General features: G+C 44.9%; 2 protein-coding genes across 6 annotated transcripts in view; one reads left to right on the top strand and one right to left on the bottom strand.

Annotated features, from left to right (window-relative positions):
• LOC141148311 (guanylate-binding protein 1-like) overlaps positions 1-2158 on the bottom strand; it is a 109469-nt gene extending 107311 nt beyond the window's left edge. For 2 of the 5 annotated variants that reach the window (XM_073635622.1, XM_073635624.1), the window contains exons 1-2: positions 2137-2157; positions 1680-1727 (exon numbers count right to left, since the gene is read on the bottom strand). The gene's annotated coding sequence lies outside the window, so the exon portion shown is untranslated. Of the gene's footprint in view, positions 1-1679; positions 1728-2136 lie in introns of those variants that run through there. The other 3 variants (XM_073635628.1, XM_073635626.1, XM_073635623.1) reach the window with 3 other exon arrangements.
• LOC141148310 (guanylate-binding protein 1-like) overlaps positions 1-15520 on the top strand; it is a 1084899-nt gene that overhangs the window by 148064 nt on the left and 921315 nt on the right. The window lies entirely within an intron of this gene.

Here is a 15520-nt window from a genome sequence, read left to right as displayed (position 1 = left end):
GGACACCTGATGCAAGGATGGACTCTGCTGGGACACCTGATGCAAGGACAGACTGTTCTGATGGTATTTGTTTTTATTCTGTATGTATAGACTCTGCACAGTACTACTTCCCTTGTCCTGTATGTCAGGTGTAATTTTGTAAATGCTGTATTATGGCCACTAGATGGAGTTGAGAGTAACAAGAGATATAATGTAACAATTCTAGAGAACACTAGAGGGATTAGCAAATAAATGTAAGCATTCGTACAAAGACATATGTATTTCCTATCTGCCCGAGCACCATCTCGTGTCCATAATGCAGTATTCTGTCCACAATAAAAGAACACTTATTTAAAAGAGAAATAGCCTACATAACATTGGTATTAGCCTAATTCACGCAGAACACATGTGACTTTCATGCGTTGTTTGAGGGTTTACATTGCAGTCTATGGCACTCAAAAAAAAACCCAGGAGGGTAGTTACCACCAAAAGAAATGTCTTTTTGTGTGAAAAAAATGATAAAAATCTCATATGGATACAGTGTTGCATGACTGCGCAATTGTCATTAAAAGTGTGAGAGTGCTGAAAGCTGAAAATTGGCCTGGGCAGGAAGGGGGTAAAAGTGCCCGGTATTTAAGTGGTTAAACATGTAGCCATTCAGAAATGCCATCACCCCACATTAATCACCTGAATGAGCAGAGATGAGCACAATGGACATGTACAGCCGCTACTTCGTGGGTCCCGCGGATTCGATGTCCGCGGGGATACCCGCGATCGTCTCATGGAGAGGAAGAATGGGGAAATGCTGATGTAAACAAGCATTTCCCCATTCAGCCTAGTGACAGGACACTGATCACAGCTCCCTGTGATCGGGAGCGGTGATCACTGTTGTGTCACACACAGCCCCTCCCCCCACAGTTAGAATCACTCCCTAGGACACACTTAATCCCTACAGCGCCATCTAGTGTTAACTCTGAAGCTCCTGCTGAATTTCACTTCTAATACCCTTGTGGAGGCGCACATTTGTAGATGGACATTTTATGGTTACACAACCTGGTCACATTGCTATAATCTTTTTATATGGACTATAAACTGAAGGACTAATGAATAAATGGTTGTGGAACGAATCACCTGAGTTTCCAATTATTTCTTATGGGGAAATTTGCTTTGATATACAAGTGCTTTGAATTACAAGCATGTTTCTGGAACGAATTATGCTCGCAATCCAAGGTTTTACTGTACTAGTTTTCAATAAATAACAACAATAGTCATAATAGTAATTAATAATATTAATAATAATAATAATCAGTATTAATATTCTATATTATATTCCATTATGGATACATTTCCATAGATAATACATGGTGATCTGATTATATTATACTAGTTTTCAATAAAAAAAATACCATTAATAATAGTAAATATTAATAATAATAATAATAATAATAATAATAATAATAATAATAATAATAATAATCAGTATTAATATTCTATCTCATATTCCACTATGGATTCATTGCCATAGATAACACATGGTGATCGGATTATATTATACTAGTTTTCAATAAATAACAATATTAATAATAGTAAATATTATTATTGATAATAATACTCAGTGTTAATATTCTATATAATATTCCACTATGGATACATTTCCCTAGATAAGACATGATCAGAATAGGAAAGACGGTTATAATTACCTGGACTGTGATCAGAGGACGGAGCTCTTCTGTCTTCTATCAGTACAACTGCAGTCAATATATATAGGATTCGGGAGGGATCGGGATAGGGAGGGGAGAATTTATTATAAATTATATTATATATATTATTATATAATTATTTATTTTACCTATCTTAGTGAATGAGGTGAAGTTGTGCAGACTTCAATCATCCAATCATGTGTGAGCAGACATTCTGTTGTTTTTTTTTTCAATTTTTCTCTGCACATGATTGGATGTTCTCTGCAAAGAGGAATTTGATTTCACTTCATTCAGTAAGATTTCCTAAACATCACAATAAGATTTGATGATATTATACTAATATATATTAATAATAACAATAAAAAATAATCAGTATTAATATTCTATATAATATTCCACTATGGATACATTTTCATAGATAAGACATGATCAGAATAGAAAGGACGGTTATAATTACCTGGACTGTGATCAGAGGACGGAGTTCTTCTGTCTTCTATCAGTACAACTGCAGTCACTTTCTATAGGAATCTGCTATGGATGGGGAGGGGAGGGGGGGAGGGTGAGTGTAGAGAAGGGGAGGGGGGGAGGGTGAGTGTAGAGAAGGGGAGGGGGGAAAGGGATGGGGGAGGCTTTTCCTAGAAATGGAAGATTTCCTAGCAGCACATAAAAATGTTACTTTCACTTTCATTTTAATCCTCTTGTATTTTATTGTATTCTAACTGTATTGTCTCCCTTTTATATTGTAAAGCGATGTGATGCTATATAAATCCTGTATAATAATAATGATAATCCCTGTCATCTGTTCTTATTCTGTATGTATGGACTCTGCACAGTACCACTTCTCTTGTCCTGTATGTCAGGTGTAATTCTCAGTATCTGTTCTTATTCTGTATGTATGGACTCTGCACAGTACCACTTCTCTTGTCCTGTATGCTGGGTGTAATTCTCAGTATCTGTTCTTATTCTGTATGTATGGAGATTTTTATTTGTAAAAAACAAACAAGATACATAATAACAAACTAACTGACTGAAAATAACATAAATACAACAATTACTGACATGTTGTTTAGGTCAAAAACTTAGCAGTTAAAGGGTATCAATAGTAATAATGTGACAATAAGACTCCTTTCCATAAATCTATACTTCTCCAACATTCCATTATAAGTCAGAATCGGAGTCACTCTGCTGACTACCAGTTTCCATATCAGATTCTGCGGATCCAGGATCAGGGGGCGGACACCTTTTAGTGGGCGGGTCATCCTCTGAGCCAATCACATACTCCTTTCCCACTCTTTTTAATTCCTGCTCCAGTTCCTGGTCCTCCAGAGAATAGAAGTCAGCATCCGAATCTGATAACGCTTCATACCTATTGGTGGAAACTGCTGTACCCACTTCTGGTGCCCCTTTCACTTTTTTAGCTGGCTTCTGCACTAATGTCCAGTCACTTTCGGGTTTACGGGTAGATTTATCTTTTTTCCTATTCCTCCTTTTCTGACCAGTGATCTTCTCAGAAACAGGAACTGGAACAGAAGAGGAATGTGGGGCCGGCTGCTCCTCAGCCTGCTGAACACTGTCCATCCGCCCGGGAGTAGTCTCCTGGACCTCCGGGACCACCTCCTCCCTAGTCAATACAGCCCCATTCATTAAAGCTTCCTCCTCTAGTTGTTCTGCTGCAGCCAACAATTCATTGTCTGCAGATTCCCCATCCTTATTATGGAAGGCCTCCGGGCAATCCCTATGGAAATGGCCAAGCCCACCACATAGATTGCACTTAACCTTCTCACAGGTAGAACTGATGTGGCCAACCTCCCCACAAAGATTACACTTCAGGATCGTACAAACATTCGCCACATGGCCAGATTTACCACATTTATAACATAACCTGGGCTGACCTGCATAGAAGCAAACTCCTCTCTCCCGCCCAATGAAAAAAGAGTTTGGCAGGTGATGGGTAACATTGTTACTTTGCCTCAACTTAACAAGAACCCTCCAACCACCCGTCCAGATCCCATCACTGTCTTTAGTTTTTGTCAACTCAGAAACCATTTCACAATGTCTTCTAAGCCAGATGACAACATCCTGGGGGGGCACAGACTCATTCCAGAACATGATGGTAACATTTGCTGTGTCAGGTTTGGAGATGGGAATAAAGATGAAATTCCTCCAACCCTCTTTGTCCCGCAAACCACTGAAACTGGCCCAGAACCTGTCTAAGTCAGACATGAGCTTAAAGCTGACATCATAACCTTGTCTGTCAGGGAGATTGATGACTGCCAGTATGTCTGCAGGAGCAAACCCCATCTGATGACACAGCAACTCCCTTACTACAAACCTCCGATCAGGGAGCTCCTCTCTGGAACCCCTATGCTTCAATCTCACCACATTCCTTCTCTTAAAGGCCTGACCAGTAAAATTGTTACTGGTGGAAAAAGAAGGGGCCCCACGGCTCCAGGCATTCCGAGGAGGGACATGACCAGATGGACCAGCATTCCCTTGTGGAGCAGGTGGAGGATCCACCAAAGGGGGGAAATCCTGAGACTTATTCTGAACTGACTCCTCCATCGCTACATTCTCAGAGCCCTCAGACTGCTGATGACCCCATTCAGATATACCAGCATTGATAACATCAGAATCATTCACCACATCAATATTAGTGACATCATCACTGCACCTCATATCATCATTACTAGTTACCCCAGTGTTACTCCCCCCATGAACACCAGTCACCCCAGTGTTACTCCCCCCATGAACACCAGTCACCCCAGCATGGCTCCCCCCATGAACACCAGTCACCCCAGCATGGCTCCCACCATGAGCACCAGTCCCCCCAGCATGGCTCCCACCATGAACGCCAGTCCCCCCAGCATGGCTCCCACCAGGTGTACTAGTGGCAGCAGCACTGTTCTCACAATCCATGTGCTGGGAGTCCACCATGTCACTCCTCTGAGTCTCCTGTACTGTAAATGTCTGCTGGGTTATACTGATGTTCCCACCACCCTCCAGAGCTGGAAGTCCAGCAGGAGGATCTACTCCAACCTCACTGTCCTCCAGAGGCTGCACAGTCTTCCCTTCAGGAGACACATGTGGTGGCTGCGTGCGTTGGACCGAATCCCCAGAGTCTGACTCTGTAGAAGACTCAATCCTTCCACTCAATCCCGCCTCAAATCGATCACGATTGTGGTACACCTCCGCCACTGGTCCCAGTTCTTCCAGAACAGTATCAATGTCCTTTGACACGCCGGCCAGTTCAATGCCCAGGGAGTTCAGTTTGCTGTCATATAAAAATTCCTTCTTGGGGTTGGCAGCTTTAAGTCTATAAACACATTCAATCTGCTTCTGGATCCTAGTCTTGTTTTTTCTCAGGGACTCCATTCTTTTTACAAGGAAAGGAATCTTGTCAGCCAGGTGCAGCGCAGGTTCAGACTTTAACACTTTCTGCTTCGCGGCTGCAGGACGCTTGAAATCCTGATCCACCTTCCTATTACCAGTGCTGGTCTGAGGGTCTCTGCTGGGTGTAGATGGTTTCACTGGGGCAGATTGTGGAAAATTATTACCACCCTCCTCTTTATTCTGCTGCAGCTTAGAGCGCGATGAACGTCCCTGGCCGCTGCCCACCATTACACACTGTTGTAAGTTCTCTTTAATGGTTTTCTGTTCTAAGGAAGTTCTGGTGTATTTGCGAGGAGTACTGGGAGAAACCGATGTCTCTGCTCCACTCTGAGCTCTATGAACTGCACTCTGCTGAGCTTGCTGTGGTTGCAATGGCTGGCTGGATTGGATCACGCTTCCAGAACTTGGACTGTACTGGGTGGTATTAGTAAGTTCCTGGACTGAATGAGCCCCACTCTGAGGGGTTTGCATTGACTGTAATGACTGGCTGGATTGAGTTGCACTTCCAGAGTCTGGACTGTGCTGAGCGATAATAACATGTCTCTGAACAGACTGAGCTGCACTGTGCTGGGCTTGCAATGGTTGGCTGGATTGGATCACGCTTCCAGAACTTGGACTGTACTGAGTGGTATTAGTATATTCCTGGACTGAATGAGCCCCACTCCGAGGGGTTCTTTGAGTTACACTTCCAGAGTTTGGACTGTGCTGAGCGATAATAACATGTCTCTGAACAGACTGAGCTGCACTGTGCTGGGCTTGCTGGGCCTGCAATGGCTGGCTGGACTGAGAACTCTTTTGCTGAATAACATCTCCAGACTTCCTCTTATCAGTATTATGGGTACTTTTCATACAAACATTTCCATGTCTACTTACAGTCTCTGCAGATTGCTTCCCATTCCCAGAACTCTGTCCTCCTGCTTCACCACCAACCACAGCTTCACCTGACAGTCCTTGTGTAGGCCGGAAAGCCTGGGACTCTCCTGAGAGAGATCCCCGCCCAGGGGAGCCCAACCCTGGGCTTGTACCAGACATCAGAGGAGCTCAGCACCACACAGACTTCAGCTGCTCCACAAGCAGCCACACCCTCTGCACAGTACTACTTCCCTTGTCCTGTATGCCGGGTGTAATTCTCAGTATCTGTTCTTATTCTGTATGTATGGACTCTGCACAGTACCACTTCTCTTGTCCTGTATGCCGGGTGTAATTCTCAGTATCTGTTCTTATTCTGTATGTATGGACTCTGCACAGTACTACTTCTCTTGTCCTGTATGTCGGGTGTAATTCTCAGTATTGGTTGTTATTCTGTATGTATGGAGATTTTTATTTGTAAAAACAAACAAGATACATAATAACAGACTAACTGACTGAAAAGAACATAAATACAACAATTACTGACATGTTGTTTAGGTCAAAAACTTAGCAGTTAAAGGGCATCAACAGGAAATAAATGTCATGTGACAATAAGACTCCTTTCCATAAATCTATACTTCTCCAACATTTCATTATAAGTCAGAATCGGAGTCACTCTGCCCACTACCAGTTTCCATATCAGATTCTGCGGATCCAGGATCAGGGGGCGGACGCCTTTTAGTGGGCGGGTTATCCTCCGAGCCAGTCGCATACTCTTTTTCCACTCTTTTTAATTCCTGCTCCAGTTCTTGGGCCTCCAGAGAATAGGAGTCAGCCTCCGAATATGATAATGCTTCATACCTATTGGTGGAAACTGCCGTACCCACTTCTGGTGCCCCTTTCACTTTTTTAGCTGGCTTCTGCACTAATGTCCAGTCACTTTCAGATTTACGGGTAGACTTATCTTTTTGTTTATTCCTCCTTTTCTGACCAGTGATCTTCACAGAGACAGGAACTGGAACAGAAGAAGAGTGTGCGGCCTGCTGCTCCTCAGCCTGCTGAACATTGTCCGTCCGCCCGGGAGTAGTCTCCTGGACCTCTGGGATCACCTCCTCCCTAGTCAATACAGCCCCATTCATTGAGGCTTCCTCCTCTAGTTGTTCTGCTGCAGCCAACAATTCATTGTCTACAGATTCCCCATCCTTATTATGGAAGGCTTCCGGGCAATCCCTGTGGAAATTGCCAAGCCCACCACACAGATTGCACTTAACCTTCTCACAGGTAGAACTGATGTGGCCAACCTCCCCACAAAGATTACACTTCAGGATCGTACAAACATTCTCCACATGGCCAGATTTACCACATTTATAACATAACCTGGGCTGACCTGCATAGAAGCAAACTCCTCTCTCCCTCCCAATGAAAAAAGAGTTTGGTAGGTGATGGGTAACATTGTTACTTTGCCTCAACTTAACAAGAACCCTCCAACCACCAGTCCAGATCCCTTCACTGTCTTTAGTTTTTGTCAACTCAGAAACCATTTCACAATGTCTTCTAAGCCAGATGACAACATCCTGGGGGGGGGGGGGGGGGGCACAGACTCATTCCAGAAATAATGTTAACATTTGCTGTGTCAGGTTTGGAGCTGGGAATAAAGATGAAATTCCTCCAACCCTCTTTGTCCCGCAAACCACTGAAACTGGTCCAGAACCTGTCTAAGTCAGACATGAGCTTAAAGCTGACATCATAACCTTGTCTGTCAGGGAGATTGATGACTGCCAGGACGCCTGCAGGCGCAAACCCCATCTGATGACACAGCAACTCCCTTACTATAAACCTCCTATCAGGGAGCTCCTCTCTGGAACCCCTATACTTCAATCTGACCACATTCCTTCTCTTAAAGGCCTGACCAGTATAACGGTTACTGGTGGAAAAAGAAGGGGCCCCACAGCTCCAGGCATTCAAGAGGGACATGACCAGATGGACCAGCATTCCCCTGTGGAGCAGGTGGTGGATCCACCAAAGGGGGGAAGTCCTGAGGGTTATTCTGAACTGACTCCTCCATCGCTACATTCTCAGAGCCCTCAGACTGCTGATGACCCCATTCAGATATACCAGCATTGATAACATCAGAATTCACCACATCAATATTAGTGACATCATCACTGCACCTCATATCATTATTACTAGCAGCATCATTACTAGTTACCCCAGTGTTACTCCCACCATGAACACCAGTCACCCCAGCATGGCTCCCACCAGGAGTACTAGTGGCAGCAGCACTGTTCTCACAATCCATGTGCTGGGAGTCCACCATGTCTCTCCTCTGAGTCTCCTGTACTGTGAATGTCTACTGGGTTACTCTGATGTTCCCACTATCCTCCAGAGCTGGAAGTCCAACAGGAGGATCTACTCCAATCTCACTGTCCTCCAGAGGCTGCACAGTCTTCCCTTCAGGAGACATATGTGGTGGCTGCGTGCGTTGGATCGGTTCCCCAGAGTCTGACTCTGTAGAAGACTCTATCCTTCCACTCAATCCCACCTCGAATTGGTCACAATTGTGGTACACCTCCGCCACTGGTCCCAATTCTTCCAGAACAGCATCAATGTCCTTTGACACACCGGCCAGTTCAATGCCCAGGGAGTTCAGTTTGCTGTCATATAACATTTCCTTCTTGGGGTTGGCAGCTTTAAGTCTATAAACAGAGTCAATCTGCTTCTGGATTCTAGCCTTGGCTTTTCTCAGGGTCTCCATTCTTTTTACCAGGAAAGGAATCTTGTCAGCCAGGTGCAGTGCAGGTTCAGACTTTCACCCCTTCTGCTTCGCGGCTGCAGGACGCTTGAAATCCTGATCCACCTTCCCATTACCAGTACTGGTCTGAGGGTCTCTGCTGGGTGTAGATGGTTTCACTGGGGCAGATTGTGAAGAATTATTACCACCCTCTTTATTCTGCTGCAGCTTAGAGCGCGATGTATGTCCCTGGCTGCTGCCCACCATTACACACTGTTGTAAGTTCTCTTTAATGGTTTTCTGTTCTAAGGAAGTTCTGGTGTATTTGCGAGGAGTACTGGGAGAAACCGATGTCTCTGCTCCACTCTGAGCTCTATGAGCTGCACTCTGCTGTGCTTGCTGTGGTTGTAATGGCTGGCTGGATTGGATCACACTTCCAGAACTTGGACTGTACTGGGTGGTATTAGTATGTTCCTGGACTGAATGAGTCCCACTCTGCGGGGTTCTTTGATTTGCACTTCCAGAGTTTGGACTGTGCTGAGCGATAATAACATGTCTCTGAACAGACTGAGCTGCACTGTGCTGGGCTTGCTGGGCCTGCAATGGCTGGCTGGATTGAGAACTCTTTTGCTGAATAACATCACCAGACTTCCTCTTATCAGTATTATCGGTACTTTTCATACAAACATTTCCACATCTACTTACAGCCTCTGCAAGTGTCTTCCCATTCCCAGAACTCTGTCCTCCTGCTTCACCACCAACCACAGCTTCACCTGACAGTCCTTGTGTAGGCCGGAAAGCCTGTGACTCTCCTGAGAGAGATCCCCGCCCAGGGGAGCCCAACCCTGGGCTTGTGCCAGACATCAGAGGAGATCAGCACCACACAGACTTCAGCTGCTCCACAAGCAGCCACATCCTCTGCACAGTACTACTTCTCTTGTCCTGTATGTCGGGTGTAATTTTCAGTATCGGTTCTTATTCTGTATGTATAGACTTTGCACAGTACTACTTCTCTTGTCCTGTATGCTGGGCAATGCCGTATTCTCTATGGATGTGTAGCACACACCCCCGTAAGGACTGCTGATGAACTTGGATCCCCCACTCCTGCACACCCAGGCACACTGAATTTTCATAAGCACCCAGAGCCAGAGAACAGTCTATATACAGTCTCCTTCACTTGTCTCCAGGTGATTCACTGTAGAATAATCTGACAGTCTCCCGGTAAGATTTTAGCAAAGACCCTTTACAGGCAGGAACTCATAGCCCCTTGTTGTGTAGCAAAAATGTAGTGAAAAAGCTTGTACTTCACCTCTGTGGCCATTGCTCCCAGCACCACCTCTTCATGCACTGCCAACCCACCTGGCTGCAGCTGCCCTTTGACTAGCCCTCCAGGCTAACTCATCACACCAGCCCCACCCGGCTGACTCTCAGGTGATCGCTAAGGGAAGGATGAAGACTTAACTACTTGTGGACCACCCACCGTCATTATACGGCGGATGTTTGAAGTGGAATACTGTTGTTATGGCATCTGCTGCCATAACCCTGGTATCCTCTTCAACAACGAACAGTCCTCTTTCAAATAAAAGTGGTCTCCATGGCGGATTTGCCACGAGATCACTTTTATCGGGAGTGGGAGACGCCCCCTCCCGCCGCACTCCGGTCGTCTCCATAGCTTACCGGAGACGATTGTGTCCTTTCCCCTTTGAGGCTGGATGCCAAGTGAGGGAAAGATGAAAGCCGCTCGGCTCCATAACATTGGATGACGGAAGCAACGTCAAACGTCACTTCCGCCCAACGGTTTTATGCCCCATGCACACGGTCGGATTTTCCGAAGGAAAATGTCCGATCGGAGCATGTTGTCGGACACTCCGGCCGTGTGTGGGCTCCATCGGACATTTTCCATTGGATTTTCCGACACACAAAGTTGGAGAGCAGGCTATAAAATTTTCCGACAACAAAATCCGATCGCGTCAATTCCGACCGTGTGTGGCCTGTTCCGACGCACAAAGTGCCACGCATGTTCAGAAGAAATTCCAAGATGGAACAGCTCGGTTGGGTAAAATTAGCGTTCGGAATGGATACAGCACTTTCGTCACGCTGCAATGTCAAAAATAGTTTAATATAGCGCACTCTCTTCTTCTTTATAATGTGAGAAGAATGAAGTAGTTTTGCTGCTCATATTCACACAGATTTCTCACAAACTTCTTTCTTTATTATTTATCGTGATTCCCTCAATATATTTAGATTTGTCACATCGGACCAAATTTGTTTTGGTTTGTTTTTAAATTTTTTTGGTTTTATTCCAGGCTGGTTTTGTATTTTTTTTTTTTTTTCAAGGCTGTGTTTTTATTGTTGTTTTTGTTGTGTTTTACTCTATAATATTTTTGTGTGTGTTTTGTGTGTCAAGTTACCACAACACCATTGATATCTTGTATTATTTAATCTGTAGGAGATTGTTTGGTGTTGGTGTCTCTTGTTAATTTCACATTGTATATTTGAAATGTACCTGAATCCTCACAAACAAACTATCCTTTTTTGAAGGAAAACACACATAGGCTAGTATAATTGAACAAAAAATTCCTTTATTAAGGGCTCACAACTAAACAAAGAGGGAGGCAGCACTGGAGAAAAGGGTGAAGCCTTGGACCCCCAGGGCACACATCAACTATTTTCAAGCAAAATTAGTGGCCTGAGGAGTCCATATCTAAGGGAGTGCAGTCTGGTCCAGAAGTCCCAGAGATCCGGAAAGCAGCAGATGACATCTGTGTCCCCAGGCTGTGGTCATACAAGAGACTGCATCTTTGGCCAGACCAGATTGAACCCAGGGCCATCACTCTCTGGTCTTCCTTCCACGCTTCCTTCCACGCTGTGGCTGTGGTGGTGGAGTAATGGCAGCAGGAGGAGGAGGAGGAGGATGCTCCAACTCAATCACGTCGGTCTTGGGTGTGATTTCGCCACTCACCCCCTTAGTTAGGACTTTATAAATAAGTTGCTCACACATGAGGCATTGACCCTCCTGCATGCACTTCAGTTTTGTGGCAGCCATGCAGGCAAAGGCCTCTTCAGGAGTGGGTAAGGCTCTGAGGGACGCAGAAGCCTCCTGAATGAGCCTGAGTGCTGAATCCTGCATGTGAGTTGCCTTCCTCGCTCTTTTGTATGGAAGGCGGAGGGGAGGAACCTGCGATTCGGTCAGGCTGCGACTGGTCCCAGGCTTCTCCTGGCAGACACTTAGCCCCACCTCCTCCTGGCTGCCACTAACCCCTGCCGCCTCCTGGCTGCCACATTCCACAACCTCTTCCTGGCTGAGGTCTTCCTGTGTATGAAAAAGGGACATAGTTTTAGTTTTTTATTCATCAATCACACACAATTTTCACCTCTTGACTGTTGCAAATTGAATGTGAACAAATATAACAGACTTAATATATGTGATTAGTCCGCGCTTAGGACTGGCAGGGTTTGCAGCCTCCCCTAGTGAGTCCCTGCTGGGACCTGAAAAGCCGAAATACCCGAAAAGTCCCAGCAGGGACTCACTAGAGGAGGCTGCAAACCCTGCCAGTCCTAAGCGCGGACTAATCACATATATTAACTCTTAGATCACCTTAGGGTGAAATCCGTCTGCAGCTATGGATATTTTTGGATATATGCATACCAGAAATATAGATATAGAAGCAATATTTAGTCAGGAGCAATCGATAACACTGACCTCATGAAAGACTGGTACTCTCTCTTCAACAAATGTGAAGGAGAGCTACTCCAGAATATCATAAAAAGGAGACAGTTCAAAATGAGAGGGATTGAATCTAACATTACTGAAATAAAGAACCTACTCTTACCTTTTGCTCACCTTAAAGAATATAAGGATAAGGAAAAAGAATTGCAAGAATCCATCAAAAAATATGACAGCAATATACAAGCTAAGAAGCAGAAAAAATTTAAAAGAGATGTGTTAGACTACAAAAATTCTAAAGTATACAAATGGCAAACATATGGGGAAGACCAGGATGATACGGTTTGAGATACATATAATCTTTTCTATGCTCTAATCACAATTAGCCCATGCAGAGTACAGGTTTCGAATATATAGGTGTAGTAAGTGGTGGCACTCCACAAACACTCTACCTTGAAACACTAATTCTTGTACTGTATATAATGTATGTACACATTGAGACCTGTTTGAACTTACACCGCTAGTGATATTCTTTTTAAAGGGATTTTGTCTCTGGATGTTACACATTACCACACATTAAGGGCGTCTGCCAAAGGGACATATTGTCACAGTTTAGACACTGGACACCATTATCACTCAGTATTATTATTATTTTTTTTACAAACCTAATGCACTTTTATGGAATTAAGTACAGTGTGGTAGAAACATTGGGATAGTAATATCCTCGTTCATTTTATGACATAGGTAATCATTATAAGACACATATAGGGTAGCGCCATTTCCCCATCTATTATATCAAATATAACAGACTATCCTTCTGAGCCCAGCATTTTTCATTCTTGTCCCAATTTTTTGTGCCCACTACTGTGTATTGATATGTAAAACACTTTTTTCAATCAGCAATTAGTGATCAATAATAACATCTAGTAAAGATCATTTATTTCTTGACAATAAATCTGTAGAAGAATGCTATACCTGACTCCAGCTGGGCTCCTCCACTTCTTCCTGGCTGGAAGGCCCAGGTTGGACATCGGAAGCCTCAGCTGGGGTGGAAGGAAGAGTGGAAGGAAGAGTAGCGAGGGATTCCCTGACTTCAGTGTGGTCTGACAGAAATTGCAGTCTCTCATAGTACCACAGCCTGGGGACATAAACATCATCTGCTGCAGCTCCGGACCTCTGGGAATCCGTGACCTTCTTGCGCTCCCTAAGATAAGTGCTCCTCAGGCCACCAATTTTGTTTTTTAAATAGGGGATGGTTTCCGTGGGGACCACCGGCTTCACCAACTCCAGCAGTTTCTCCAGTGCTGCCTGCCTCTTTTGTTTATTATTATAATGAGGATGTCTCACCTGCCACAGACAGGGCAGCTCCCTGTATTTGTCTATGAACAGGGGGAGGAAATTGTGGTCATTGAAGCCATCCATTTTCTCTGCAAGACACAACACAAGACAAACACTAATGTCAGGCGAAACTCTCCTAATCTTGTTACAATATAGGCCTCAATTTAGAAGCGGTATAGGCCCAAGTTTAGATCTTACCTTCGTTTTCACGATCGGCACCTCCGATACTGATTCCACCGATCACAGATCGTACGTACTACACACGCGTGCTACGCTTTATAGACACTGCGCATGCGTGTAACTCCGCCCACCCCTGACGTTCTTTCTAGTCTATTCCCCGCCCCTTTTCGTTCGGCGCAGTGGGGGAAGAGCACATGGCGGAGACACAGCAGGTGCGTGCTAATTACAGCAACGAGGAGGAGGGGGAGGAAAGCCCGGATCCGGAAACGTCTGGATCAAGAAGGAGAAGATTTAAGGCTTCAAATATGTCCTTTGGGGAGATGTTGGAGATGGTCGATATCCTGAAGAAGGCCAACTATGATGGAAAGTATGGACCTTACCCCAACCCCAATGTCCGAAAGGCCAAGATAATGATGAAAGTGGTCAAGAGCCTGCACCGGAATTTCGGGGTACGTCGATCGAAAGATCAGCTCAGGAAGCGGTGGTCGGACCTGAAATTAAGAAAACAGGAGCAGTACAGAAAGATCCGGAGAGTGCTGCAAAAAAATAAGTAGTTGTCCAGTGTTCCTATTCTTTTTGTGTTTATTACGTTCGTGCTGCTCCATGTGCTTTTCTTAACTGTTGTATCAAATATTTTTCTTTCGGACTATAAAACACCATTGTTTTTGCCATATGCATTTGACCACATTTTTTAGGGGCTACTTGTATGAAACTAATTTGGTTGTGTAGATGTGTTTGTTACTAGAATGAAATGCAAACTAGATTATGTGTAAGGAGAGGACACTCAGCAGCTGTTTTTACATCTGGACACTGGAGCACTAGTGTGGGACACAAGAACAGCCCACACAGGTGCTCCACAGGTGCACACATTGTCTGGCATATTGATGGCCCCCCTACCCGCAAAGAACTCAAGGTATCTTAGCCGTACATCACGGGTACTGAGGGAGGGCAAGCCAGGACGGCCACTTTTAAGCGCCGTCAAGGTTGTTTCATGTATAATTCCGGCCTTAGGCCCAACTGAGCCAGAATAGTTGTCAGAATGTTGACGTAAAAAGTTATGTAGAACACAGCATGCCAGGATAATATGATTTAGTTTATACTCCGCCATATGTATAAGTGTAAGAAATAGGCGGAACCGGCTGGCCATGATTCCAAATGTGTTCTCCACCACTCTTCTGGCTCTGGCCAGCCGGTAATTAAAAACCCTCTGGTCCGGGGTGAGGGTCCTCATCGGGAATGGCCGCATAAGATAGTCCCCCAGCGCAAATGCTTCATCCGCAACAAAGACGAATGTGACTCCATCCACAATCTCTTCTGGAGGTGGCAAGTCCAAGCTGCCATTCTGGAGATGCCTGTAAAACTCAGTCGGATCGATGACTCCACCATCCGTCATCCGGCCATTCTTCCCCACATCAACATACAGGAACTCGTAATTAGCCGACACCACCGCCAACATCACAATACTATTGAACCCCTTATAATTATAATAGTACGACCCCGAGTTGGGTGGTGGGACGATGTGGATGTGTTTCCCATCAATTGCCCCTCCGCAGTTACGAAAGTCCTACCGCTGGGCAAAGTGGGAGGCCACAGTCTGCCACTCCTGTGGCGTGGAAGGAAACTGTTGAGGAAAACAAAAAAAAACTAGTCTTTTGGCACATAAGCATGGAAAGCAGATTAGACACA

Source organism: Aquarana catesbeiana, linkage group LG06, assembly GCF_042186555.1.
Source record: "Aquarana catesbeiana isolate 2022-GZ linkage group LG06, ASM4218655v1, whole genome shotgun sequence".
NCBI classification, from domain to species: Eukaryota; Metazoa; Chordata; class Amphibia; order Anura; family Ranidae; genus Aquarana; species Aquarana catesbeiana.
This window is presented reverse-complemented; position numbering and strand designations above follow the sequence as displayed.